This window comes from Carassius carassius, chromosome 12, assembly GCF_963082965.1.
Source record: "Carassius carassius chromosome 12, fCarCar2.1, whole genome shotgun sequence".
Classification (NCBI taxonomy): domain Eukaryota; kingdom Metazoa; phylum Chordata; class Actinopteri; order Cypriniformes; family Cyprinidae; genus Carassius; species Carassius carassius.
Genome location: NC_081766.1, coordinates 14,486,157 through 14,498,647, shown reverse-complemented (window position 1 = coordinate 14,498,647; position 12,491 = coordinate 14,486,157).

Here is a 12,491-nt window from a genome sequence, read left to right as displayed (position 1 = left end):
GTTCAGATTTAAGTGTTAGTGCCTTCTCTTTGTCTATCCCTTTCTTCACCTTTCTGTCTCTCTACCCATGTTCCCCCCAACCCCTGTCTCTTTCTGTCCTGAAGTCATGCTAATCTGTGATCATGGCATTAATAGACACAGACAGGCAGAGGAGAGGTATCACAACCCCCCCTTCCACCCTCTGCAGCACGAGTGGCAGCCCCATTGTCTTCTTGCGTCGTAGGAGTAAAGTGCCGAATTGCCTGGCTTTATTCAAATTATATCACATTTGATAAAGTCATCTTTCTACAAAGAACATCATATAGTTCTGACCCTATTATTACTTGTACACAGTATCATTAAACACTGTTTTTAGATGATGTGATCAAACGTGGCCTTTTCGCTCCCGTCGCACCCCTCGTGCGAGTACTATCCACCCACAGACCAAACCCTCTAGAGTCCTGAGTCGCACTCTTGCTCTCTCTCTTTCTGAGCCCCCAGAACACTTCGAGCCTATTAGTACCTTCATCAGAATTTAAAGAGCGTTCTCTGGGCAAGGTCAGGCTCAGGCCTGCAGCCACTTTCTGCCTGAGGGCTTTGCAAATTTACTTTCATTTCATCAAGCTGTTATTGCTGTGAATGAAATAATGAGTTGATAAATATTGCTTTGGTTTTAGATTTTTGGTTTGATGTTTCATTTTAACAATTTAGATTAAACATTTGTTTCATTTTAGATTTTTATTTATTTTTTAAGTAGGACTAATTATAATAATACAATTTAAAATATATGCATGTATGTATCTATTAAAGAAAAATGGATGCTAGAATTTTATTTTAAAGTCTTTGAAGGAACAGAATTAAATCTCAAATAGGCGTTATTCTTTTTATTGCATTGTCCTTGATGTCTGCACAAAGCCGGGCCTGGCCTGCTGTGGATCCCTTGAGCATCCAAGAGAGTAGCAGCTGCTCGCTCAGTGTATGTGTGTGTGTTCACAGACGCGGCTGTGTGCATATGTTTTCTACTGCTATTAATCATGAGTGCCCTGGCTAAACACTGTTTGAGTTGAATCTGTAAACATTGATAGTTGTCCTTGTGCAACTGAAAAGGTTTGATATGGGCTTTAGGCACATGCTTATTTCATTTCTAGGAAGGAGGGGGACTTAATGGTCAGTAGGATGTGAGGGTAACGGGCTCTGTACATATGTCCCAGCATCCACATTTCTATACAATCCAAGTCTTATTCATTATATATTTCAAAATATAATTCCTGAATATCTTTACCTTAAATTATTTCAGCAGTACACATTAGATGTCTAAAAATTACCTTTTATCACTTGGCATTTGTGAAGTTCACTCTGTTTTATTCTAATCAATCAGCTCGCTATTTAAAAAAATAGTTTGTTGCCTCCTTTAAAATGGCTTCATAAATCTGTATGTGCACATTTGACATGATTACACAGGCAGATTATTGAGAAAAGGAGGAGAAAATTCAGAAAAAAAGTCAGAAGTCAAAGTCCAAGCTGTTCATGTTTTCTGGATGCCCATGATGTGATGAGTATTTTTCCACTCTCATATGTAAATCTCAATCGAATCGTGTGCAGCACTTCAGAGAGTAACTGAGCCTGAGCCAATCAGCAGTGTCATCGAGCCAATGTTTGGTATGATGCCGTTTAGAATGCAGGTGACAAAATGCCCCCCAGAAACTTCCATTTGCTAGTGGGCATCTGATTAATCATGATTATCATACCATTATCATACAATCACACACTAATCATACATGCAGGGTCCCTTCTGTTGTGTTTGTGTGTAAGGAATATTTTCTATGAAGAAAGGTATTTAAATATAAATCCTGTCTATCATTTTAAACTTTATTTTAAAACTGAATTGAGTATTCCATTCAATTGAAATGGATGAATTGCCTCCAGTGAAAGATCTCATTAATTCCATGAATTGCAGCAGAGAAAGGGCTGGCTGCTGTTTGTTTGCACTGGCTGAATGACAGCTCTGATAGTGAGTGAGGCAGATAAAGGCTCTTTGCCATGGATCAGTGGATTGCCCGCAAGTTTTTAATTCCTTGATCAGAAGTCACTTAAATGGCTGTTTGTGAAAAGAAAAATATCAGACTTGTTTAAAACGCATCACAAATAATCCAAGTCATTTGACTTAGAAGTGGGATGCACTTTCTATTCAGCTCTATTTTGATTTTGGGTGCAGATCGTATCTTTTTTTTTGCATATTATAATGTTTAGATTATTGAATAAAAGTTACCTATCCTGCAATAAATTATGTAGACAACTCAGAAATTATTTTTAAAGTGAATAATTTTGCCCTCGTTTGACCTTCTTTAGCGGTAGCCCTACAGCAGTTTTTAATTTTGAGTGTGCTGAATATAAACATCCCTGTCAAGACTTTCTGATTCCACAGCAGGCATCTCTCCTCCAGGAAAGAGACCCAGTGGCGTGACCATCTTCCCCCTCTATCAGTGCAGTTTCAATGGCAATTCTAACACTGAGAGTGTAATACAACAGGCAAAGCATGATGCTAATGATACATCCTCCTATTGTACTTTAAATCATCTCCGTTATTGAATGCAGTGCAATCCACACCTGGCTCCAACCCTGGAGAGCTTTGGCAGCCTCTATCTCTCCTTCTCCCTCCAGCTCCATCTCTCTCTCTCTCTCTCTCTCTCTCTCTCTCTGTAAATGTAGGATTAGCCATTGAAAGAGCAATCTTGGTTATCAAATTCATACAAACGGCTTTTGCTTTTGTGTAGTGCTTTTAATTAAATCCTACTGGGGGCTGGAACTGACCTTTTGAGTGGAGAACTGATTAAATGCACAATGCCCAGTTATTTCTGAACCACAGTCTGTTGCATAGAGCCACTGATTAACTTTCTGTTTAGGATGACTTGGCTTGAATCGCATTCACAAGCAGCCCAAGGAGAGAAGAAAAAAAATAGGTGTAATCAATTCTGGTTTAGAATGTAGATTAGGAGCGATAGCATCAGGTAATTAACAGGGGTAAGGGTGGCATTTTCGTACGTGAAGTTTTTTTTGAGAACCGAGATGGATATTTAAGAGGATAAAGGTGAAATCAGGGTAGTTAGCTTTTCTTTGAAAGGATTAGTGGATTGTTATAGTGCATCCTCTGAAAAGCTCAGTGCAATTAAATCAGATGTGCATGATCATAATGAACAGAGTGCCAGCGTAGTTTCTGCTATGAAACACCTGAAATCTCTGCTAATATGTGAGAATAACCAGACGATCATTGCATGTTAAAAGATACATTCTATTTAGTATATAGTAAAAGTTATAGTAAATAAAATATAAAATATAGTTTATTCCTGTGATATCAAAACTGAATTAACAGCAGCCATTACTCCAGTCTTCAGTGACACATGATCCTTCAGAAATCATTCTAATATGCTGATTCGCTGCTCAAAAACCTTTTGACAACAGTTTTGCTGCTAAATATATATTTTTTGGAAACCATGATCAATTTTTTTCAGGATTCTTTGATGAATAGAAAATTTAAAAAGAACAGCATTATTTTAATTAGAAACCTTTTCTAACATGATATAAAATTCATTACCGTCTTTATTGATCAGTTTAGTGTATCCTTGCTGAATACAATAAATAATTTATTTAAAAATGGATTTAACTGAACCAAACATTTTTGAACAGTAGTAAATGAAAAAAGGCTTCTTTCATTTTCTTCCTTTTCTCTATTGTATCTATTTGTTGTATTTTTAAGTATTATATTAAACAAATATATATGTGTGTGTGTGTGTGTGTGTGTGTGTACTGTATATATATATATATATATATATATATATATATATATATATATATATATATATATATACACATACATATACATATATATATATATATATATATATATACACATACATATATATACACATACATATATATATATATATATATATATATATATATATACATATATATATATATATATACATATTATCCTTTATTTTCCCCCATTTTAATTTGCTTCAATTCAATTTGCTTTTTAATTAAATGGCAGAGGTTTATAGAAAATGATGTATTACAATGGCATTTATTTTCTACATTAATGTAGCCTATTGTTAATTTGAATTAAATGCCAACATATGTGTTTTTACTTGGTGCTCATTCAGTGTTTGTCTGGATTAGGGTGGATCTGAGTTGCAAGAGGGTCTCTGTCCTCAACCCTCTGGGCGTCATCTCACACACTCCAGCAGGGGACAGCCTGCCCCAGAGGAGACCCTCACTGGACCCTGCTGCAGTCCTGGTGAGACCACATATCCCAGCTGCATACAGTGCTCCAGAGGGTTGAGCAAACAACACTGCAAACACACCCGGTCTCAGAGGGTGTATTTTTTCTAACTGAATCATCTGTTACCATGCTAGTCTACAGTTAAAACCTTGTAACCTAAATATATACACTACTGTCCAAAACTTTGGGGTTGGTAACAATTTGTTCCTTTTTTAAAGGAAAGACTTCTATTTCAAGTAAGTGCTGTTCTATTTTAACTTTTACACCAAAGCAGCACATCTGTTTCAGCTTTGAAATTAATAATACATTTTTCTAAAAAAGATGATATGACACTAAAGACTAAAGTAATGGCTGCTGAAAATTCAGCTTTCCCATCACAGGAATAAATAGCATTTATATTAAAATTGAGAACAGCTATTTTAAATTGTGAAAATAATATTTCACAATATTATACTTTAAGAAATATTTTTTATTAAAAAAAAAACTGTATCCTTGGTGAGCATAAGAGACTTCTTTTGAACATGAATTAGATATGCATTTACAGTGTTTTTTTTAATTTACACAGAAACGCCCATTTGCCTCTTTGACCTTTGCTCTATCCTCAGCACCTGCTGTATGCAGTCAGACACCCTAGGTGCAAACAGAAGTAGAGATGTCACTTTAGAACAGCGGAAATATGGCAGTATGGCACCCGCATGTTCACTTCCCCTCTTTTGTTTTGTCTCTGTTTCACCCCTCCTTCAAAGAGCCAGTGTTCCCAGGACAGTATATGTTTGATCCACAACATGCTGCTTCAGCCTTGGACACTAATCCACTCCTCGCTGGACCTACTCCCATGGGCTCCATTCAGCCTCCTGGAAATGAGAGTGACCCCTGCAGGCCCAGTCTAGCTTTACAAGGGCCCACAGATCTGTCAAAGCCTGGGACTCCCCACTGGGCAAAAGCCTCTCCAGAAACATCCATCAGCTCAGTCTGGCTGCTCCTTCTGGACCACAGGCACAGGCAATATTCAAGGACGTAGCATAATGGCCACTCCTTGATTGATTAATGTGTGCCTTATGAAGGCTGTTAACCTCTTCTGATTCATAAATGCTCTTCAGATCTGTTACCTTCTCTTTAAGTTTAGTGTACTTGCCCAAATGAAGTAACAAGTGCCTATTTGCGCTGTTTATTTTTTGACCCTGTGACTTAGTGGTTAGTTCACACTGCTTTCACTTATTAGACTCTTGCACATATAAATAGCATTAGTTTAAATCTGGTTTGTGACACAAATAAAATAATTTTAAATACTGTTAATACCATGCTAAATATATGAAATATGTTTAATGTCTGCTCTAAATACATATGCACTTCAAAGTAGTAATTGGATGAATAATAGTAGGCCCTTTTGTTCTCATGGACAGATGGACCCACAGGCTACGCTGCCCTCTAGTGTTTAAAGGCAGTTTTGGGCAATTACTCTGTTTCCAGTTTGGCTTCTGTAGGCTGAACTGGATTATTTCAACATCAAGCTCATTTCATTGTGCTTACTGTTTTTTTTTTTAAATGGTTCTATACACACACTTCTAATATAACTTGATTTTTATCTTCTCTATTTATATTTACACATTTTTATGCAATTGAGTTTTGGAGCTGACCTTGTTTATATGATGTTTTCTTTATCTAGCACAATTTACTTTATTTATTAAGCACAGTGCCTTTTGACTTAGACTCTTCCTCTACCTGTCAATCAAAGTAACCCATGGGCTGCCAACTCATTACAGGCCCCTCCTGACCGCTCAATACACCATACACAGAGCAAATCAGTTTCGATCTGCCTTCATCAGGAGTGCCAGGGAATTTCATCTGTTAAAGTTGTTAAAGCTAAGTGTAATTTTAATGCTGATTAAATTATTAAGGTTAGTATATAAAGATTATGAAAAGTGTTATTATTATTATTATTATTATTATTTTTTGCAATTTACAGTACACTACTGTTCAAAGGTTTGGGATCAGTAAGATTTTTTATTTTACTCTGTTTCTGAAATAATTATCTTACGATCACCAATTTGATTTAAAAAATACAATAAAAAGATGAATATTGTGAAAGATTTTTACAATTGACTTTTTTTATCTGTTAATTAATTTATTCCTGTAATTTCAAAGCTACATTTTTAGCAGCCTTTTTCCAGCCTTTAATGTCACATTTGTGAAAGTGAAGACTGGTATCTTTCTAATAAATATTTCTTATCATTATCAGTTCTAAAAACAGTTGTACTGCTTAATATCTTTGTGGAATCCAGGATACATTTTTCAGGATTTTTTTAAATATATAGAATGTTCAGAAGAACATAATTTAGGTGAAATAGAGTCTTTTCTAGATGTCTTTGCCTTTTTTAAACAATTTAATGCATCCTAACCTGAAACTGGTAGAGTTTTTGTTAATATGACAATTTCTTCACTCAGTGTTTCACTACATGCAAAATCTAAAGTTTATATAACTTTCTTTAATTCAGCAAGCCTCAGTGGCCTCTTAGCCTCTTGATCTCTTATTACCAACTGCAGCACATATATCTATTTCTAATAACGGCCTCCATCCCACTCAGAAACCTGCTGTGCTGGTAAGAGCTGTTGCCAGGATGGTGCAGAGTGCCAAGCCAATGGCTGTTGCCAGGGGGATACCCATTGCTGCAAGCCAGCCAGAAGGTGCCAAGTCTAAGATATCTGCCAAAACTCCACCAGCGCCAGGGATGCTGGGAAGAAATGTGGGTCAGAAGGTCAAGGTGCATCCCCAAACTCCTCCAGCTACTCAAAAACATCCCGCAAAGCTGCTAAACATGACAAACAACAAAGAGGTCAGTGTGATGTCTGTGACAGTCACAACTTTATTCAATTAAAAACCTTTATATTAGCTGTGTTGTACTGTTTAGCATCATTTCACAGTTCTTGGGTCAATATGTTTGAAGGCTTTGTAGCGGCTCTCTCTCATTTTCTCTGGACTTTTGATATGAAAGTGTGTGGTAATAGAGCCTTTCACCCCATGCTCAAGGTCAGGCAGTCTGTGTGAAAGCTGTTCATTAGATCAATTATTACCTCTAACAATGCAGTCAGGAGGAAATCAATAGCCACTGTCAGGGATGTTTCGGTGCCTAGCTCTGAAAATCAATCAGTCTGGCTTCTATCTGCATTCTCCTTCTTCAGTCATGTTCAGATTGCAGACACTTGCCGATATCAGCAAGGATTTTTGTATTAAAAAAAATGCTTTAATTATAGTTAACAGAATGTCTGCACCTTAAGCAATAATAGAACATGATAACTTATAGTGGTTTTCTTTTAAAAGCATTTTTTCTTTATAAAACAAATTATTTGCTAATAAATGTCCAGGATTGCTGTGATTATACCATTGAATTGTTTATTATTTATTTTGTTATTCTCAGTGTGAGGAGTTCTACATGGAGAGGCTGCAGGAGCAGATGCGACTGAGGGAGCAGGTTATTAAACAGAAGGAACGGATGAGATCTAGACGGGCCGTAAACAAGAAGCATCTGCGGCAGGAGCGATTCCAAACTGATAGTTCCACCGGACACGGAACAACAACCAAAATCAACAGAAACAGCCGTGCATCTTGGGCTCTTGCCCTCGAAAGGTTATGCACCAGAAGCCCTTCCATAACCCCCCTCACTGTCTTGTCTTGGAGCTCCATCCAGAATTTCAGCCCTTACCTTCACAGCAGCACCAGTATCAGGTTTTAGCAACCCTACTTCAGCCTCCATGTCAACAAGCTCCACTGGCATGAGGGAATCCATCAGGCCGTGCAGCAGAGCTGCAGCATGATCAGTCTCATCAGTGGGCCGCAGACAGGGTGGTGTTACAGGGAATGGAGCAAGTCCCAGATCAGATGAACCAACAGTACAGTATTGAAGAGGCCCATGCAGCAGGTCCACAGGAAGTCTGGCGAGGACACAAGAGGATGTGTGAGAAGAGAACTTCTGACGGGCCTGTTCCCACCAAAATTAGAGTGGTAAAACACATCAGCCCAGTTGTAAGTACTGTTCTATCCCATGTATGCCACCTTTATTATTTGGGAATTAATTAATCAAAATCTCAAACCAACATGATTTGACATGATTTATTAAGTGTCCAATAACTGATGTGCAGAACCGATTTTTAAATATTGTTTTACTTCTGCACTAGTGACAGATTGTTACTAAATAAGCATTAAAGTACAACATGAATGCATTACACGTTTTAATAATAATTTATTATTATTATTATTGTTATTAAAACATTCATAATGCACATTTTTATAGTACTATTATTATTGCTACTAGTTATAATTATTATTATTATTAAAAAGTAATAAAGTATTCATAATGCATATTATTATTAATAATAATAATAACATTTGTTTATCTTATATTGTTATGTGTCAAGGATTTCTATAATGGAAGCATGAATGGCTGTTACGTAAAGTTAATTAACCAAATTATTCATTTTTGCCAACAACACTTTATAATGCATTACATTGCGTTTACATTGGGGTGAATAAATTAAATATGAAATTTACAAACTAGGTTATTAAATAAAATATATATACATTTTTGATATAATATCGTCCTCTTCCATTGGTCAAACAAACAATAGATTGATCACTGTTTTATTGGAATCTGTTTTATGATGTTACCTCTGGCATTTTCCATGTTAATAATATCTCTAGGACATATTGCCTTTACGTACCGTTTCCACAGCATATATTGTATATCCATATTATTACATTCAAGTGGAGAGCAATAAGTACATGATTGGATATAGAGGTAAAAGATTTCCCTTCTATAATTTCTCCTTTCAAAACAAGCCCATAATTCACCCCCATATATGACTTCCATCTTCCCCATGTGACAACACACAACATTCTCCTTTCATCTCTGTCTTTCCCGGGTAGCCGCCCTTTCTCTCCCTTCTTTCCTCTCCGTAACCCGTACTGAGATGAGAGGCACGTGAGCTTTGCAGACCGATGAAGATAACAGGGTGCCAGTCTTAATAGAGGTTGTTTTGGTGGTGGCGGCGGTTGGGGGGGGGGGGGGGGGGTGTCTTTGCAGAGAAATATCTGCAAACAGCCGAATCGATGAGGTTGCATTTGACAGAGTGGTGTGGGCCTGCTGAAAGACAGATCAGCAAAATGCTGACAATGTTATCTCTCTCCCTCTCTCAAGTATCAAGTGTCTTTCAGGTGTTCAGAATTGGATGTCAACCCCTGAAGACGTGCAATTAATCTTTGGTGTGTGTTTGCTGGCAAGAATATGTGTGTGTGGGTGCGTTCTCTTAATACCTGTAAATAGAGAGTTGCCAGAATGGCAGATTTGGATAGAAGAGCTTAGCCACAGATAAGGGAAATTAATTTTTCATCAGGAATAATAGCAGGCGTGCCAACACAAAGCAGGAGTGAGGGCGAGCGGGGAATTTGTCAAGTGTTGTCACCCCAGGATAATACTGCTTAGTGTGTGATTGGTGTAATGGAGGGCTGTGATTTCTGTGGAGGGGGATTAATCACTTTACAGTGTGCTGAGAGCAGCGAAAAACAGAAAGCGCTGTTTCACGGAATCTGATCGTGCTGCTTTGATTTGGGATGTCTTTGGGACATGTTTATAGCATAATATGGTTTAAGATGTATTCACATTTAATTCATCAAAGCAGATGTATCCAGAGCAGTGAACCAATTTGGATTTAAACCTCCTTACAATAGAACTTCATACTTGGATAACTACTAAATGCCTTGACTTTGCTCAAAAGTAGTTTAATCTGTTAATTCGTCCCACCCAAAGCAGCAAAAATAATGTAAAGGGAAAATATTGATTAAAAAGTATGCATCTTTACGGATTCACACTGCGGACAAAAATTTGGATGGCACTAAGTTTTTTTTCATGTAGTTACACACTATTTGGTGGTGCTAACATACTTAAACTGTTTTGCATTAAACAAGATGACATTATTAATTCTAATTGGTCTAACACATAAACTACCATTGGAAACTTTCAGTAGGGTTATTTAATACTTTTATTTAGCAAGGATGTATTAAATTGAGCAAAAGTAACAGTAATGACATTTTATAATGTTGCAAAAGATTACTGTTTCAAATAAATGCTCAAACAATCCTAAACATTTTTTTATAAATGTTTCCACAAAAGCATTACGCAGCACAACTGTTCAACATTGATAATAATAAGAAATTATTCCTGAGCACCAAATTAGAATGATTTCTGAAGGATCATGTGACACTGAAGACTGGAGTAATGAAGAATAAATAAATGTTTATAATATATAAAAATTCACAATATTACTGTTTTTACTTACCTTGGTGAGCATAACAGACTTTTAACAACACAAAAAATGTTACTGACTCCAAACATTTGAATGGTTTTGTGCTAATTTGGGGCTGTCAAATAGGTACAATTTTGTAATCAAATTATTTGCATGAGATTCCGATAAAGCAATCAAATTAATCACATTGCTGGAAAAAATAAAGATTTGCCCCTCAAATAAACAACTTCAAAGACATTACATTACACTGGAAGTAAAGTTGAAGTTAATTGTAAAAAATAGTTAAGCTCTCAACACCTTTGCATTATGTTTCATTCTGTTGCACTCTTATCTGTTTTTAAATGTGTCCTTTGTAGACGACTCTTCACACATTCTGTATCCACTGCCCTCAGTTGGTGTGGTTTGACTGTGGTCTCACAAAAACTTGAATGTGTAACTGATCTTGAATCTCTTATTATTTGCATTTTTTATTGTTTTTGTTTGTGTTAAATAATAATAAATGATTGCATATTTTGTTTTTATAATATATAATAATTGCAGTTAATGTGTTGACAACCCTAAATCCCAAACTGTCCCATTGACCATGTGGGAAAAATCAATTATGTTCAGGTCTGTTCTCCTGCAGGAAACGGTGTGATGTTGTCTAACATCATACATAGTCTGTGGGAGTGCCATCACTGTAGTCCAGCTGTTTTGATTGTAGGCCTGGGGATGCCCACTGCTTTCAGGTGTGACATTGAGCCCCAGCCAGCCGAGAGAAGTGCAGAACTTGAAGCAGAGAGAGTCATGGGGACTCCTGATTTGTTTGTGCTTATTAAGCTCTGAGGTGGGAGGTGGGACAACAGGAAGGTAGATGCAGCATGGGAAGGTCAGGAAGACACATGGAAGTGAACTAAAAATACACAGGGAGCTCCTATCCATCCTTAAACCTGCATGCCATCATATGGGATGGGAAAGAACTTAATAAGAGGGGAAAAGATTAATATTAAAGGGATAGTTCACCCAAAAATAAACATTTTGTCATCATTTACTTACCCTTATGTTGCTCCAAGCCTGAACACAGAAGAAGATATTGTGAACAATGTGGGTAACCAAACAGTCGCTGGTAGCATTGACTTCCACTTTTTCCAAACTATAATAATGAATCAGACTTAAGTTATAATTGTTCCTTTCTCTTTTTTTAACATTAACATGTTTTGTGTTGCTGTTTTTTTGCTACAGAGTGCAAGTTGTGATCTCACACCACAGATGAGTGAAGAGACTAATGCAGTGACTGAAACGAAGCCCAGAATCGTCACCTTCAGAATGCCTGATTCATCTCCACCTTCATTTCAGCAACACAGTCTCAAGTTAAACTCTCCCAAACAGGGAAGGGAATCTGGCCCAAACCAGCCCCAGGATGAGGTAAATGTGTCTCTGTCCTTATCATGTTGTGAATGTGGGAGAATGCCTCACTTTATTATTTAGTCCTTTTAACTTGTTGTCCGTATTTCTGTTCAGTATACCTATGGAACTTGTTAATCGCATGTCTGGGAGTTTAAACCTTATGTCTAAACCTCACATCAACAACATTTCAGTGATATTTCATGGGCATAAAAAAGTTAAATGTTCTATAGTGTAGCGATTTACAAAGCCACGAAATCACTGTCAAACCAAGAAACTTTCTGTTGGTCAATGCATCAAATTTTCTTGACCAACTTGAACATGAGAGAAATCTGCTTGGGCAACTTTTTTAGCCTCATGTGAAGCTACTGATTTATTGAATTCTCATTGAAAACAAAGTGTGTTTCGTCCACAAGATGTTGCAGAGCAGTGGTAAATGTGGCCGCATCTTTGGCCTGGGTAGATGCCATATTTAATTTGATGACAATGAAGATTCTTTTTGGATTGTGTGTTCATGAAACACTGAGTATGTAATTATAAAAACTATATT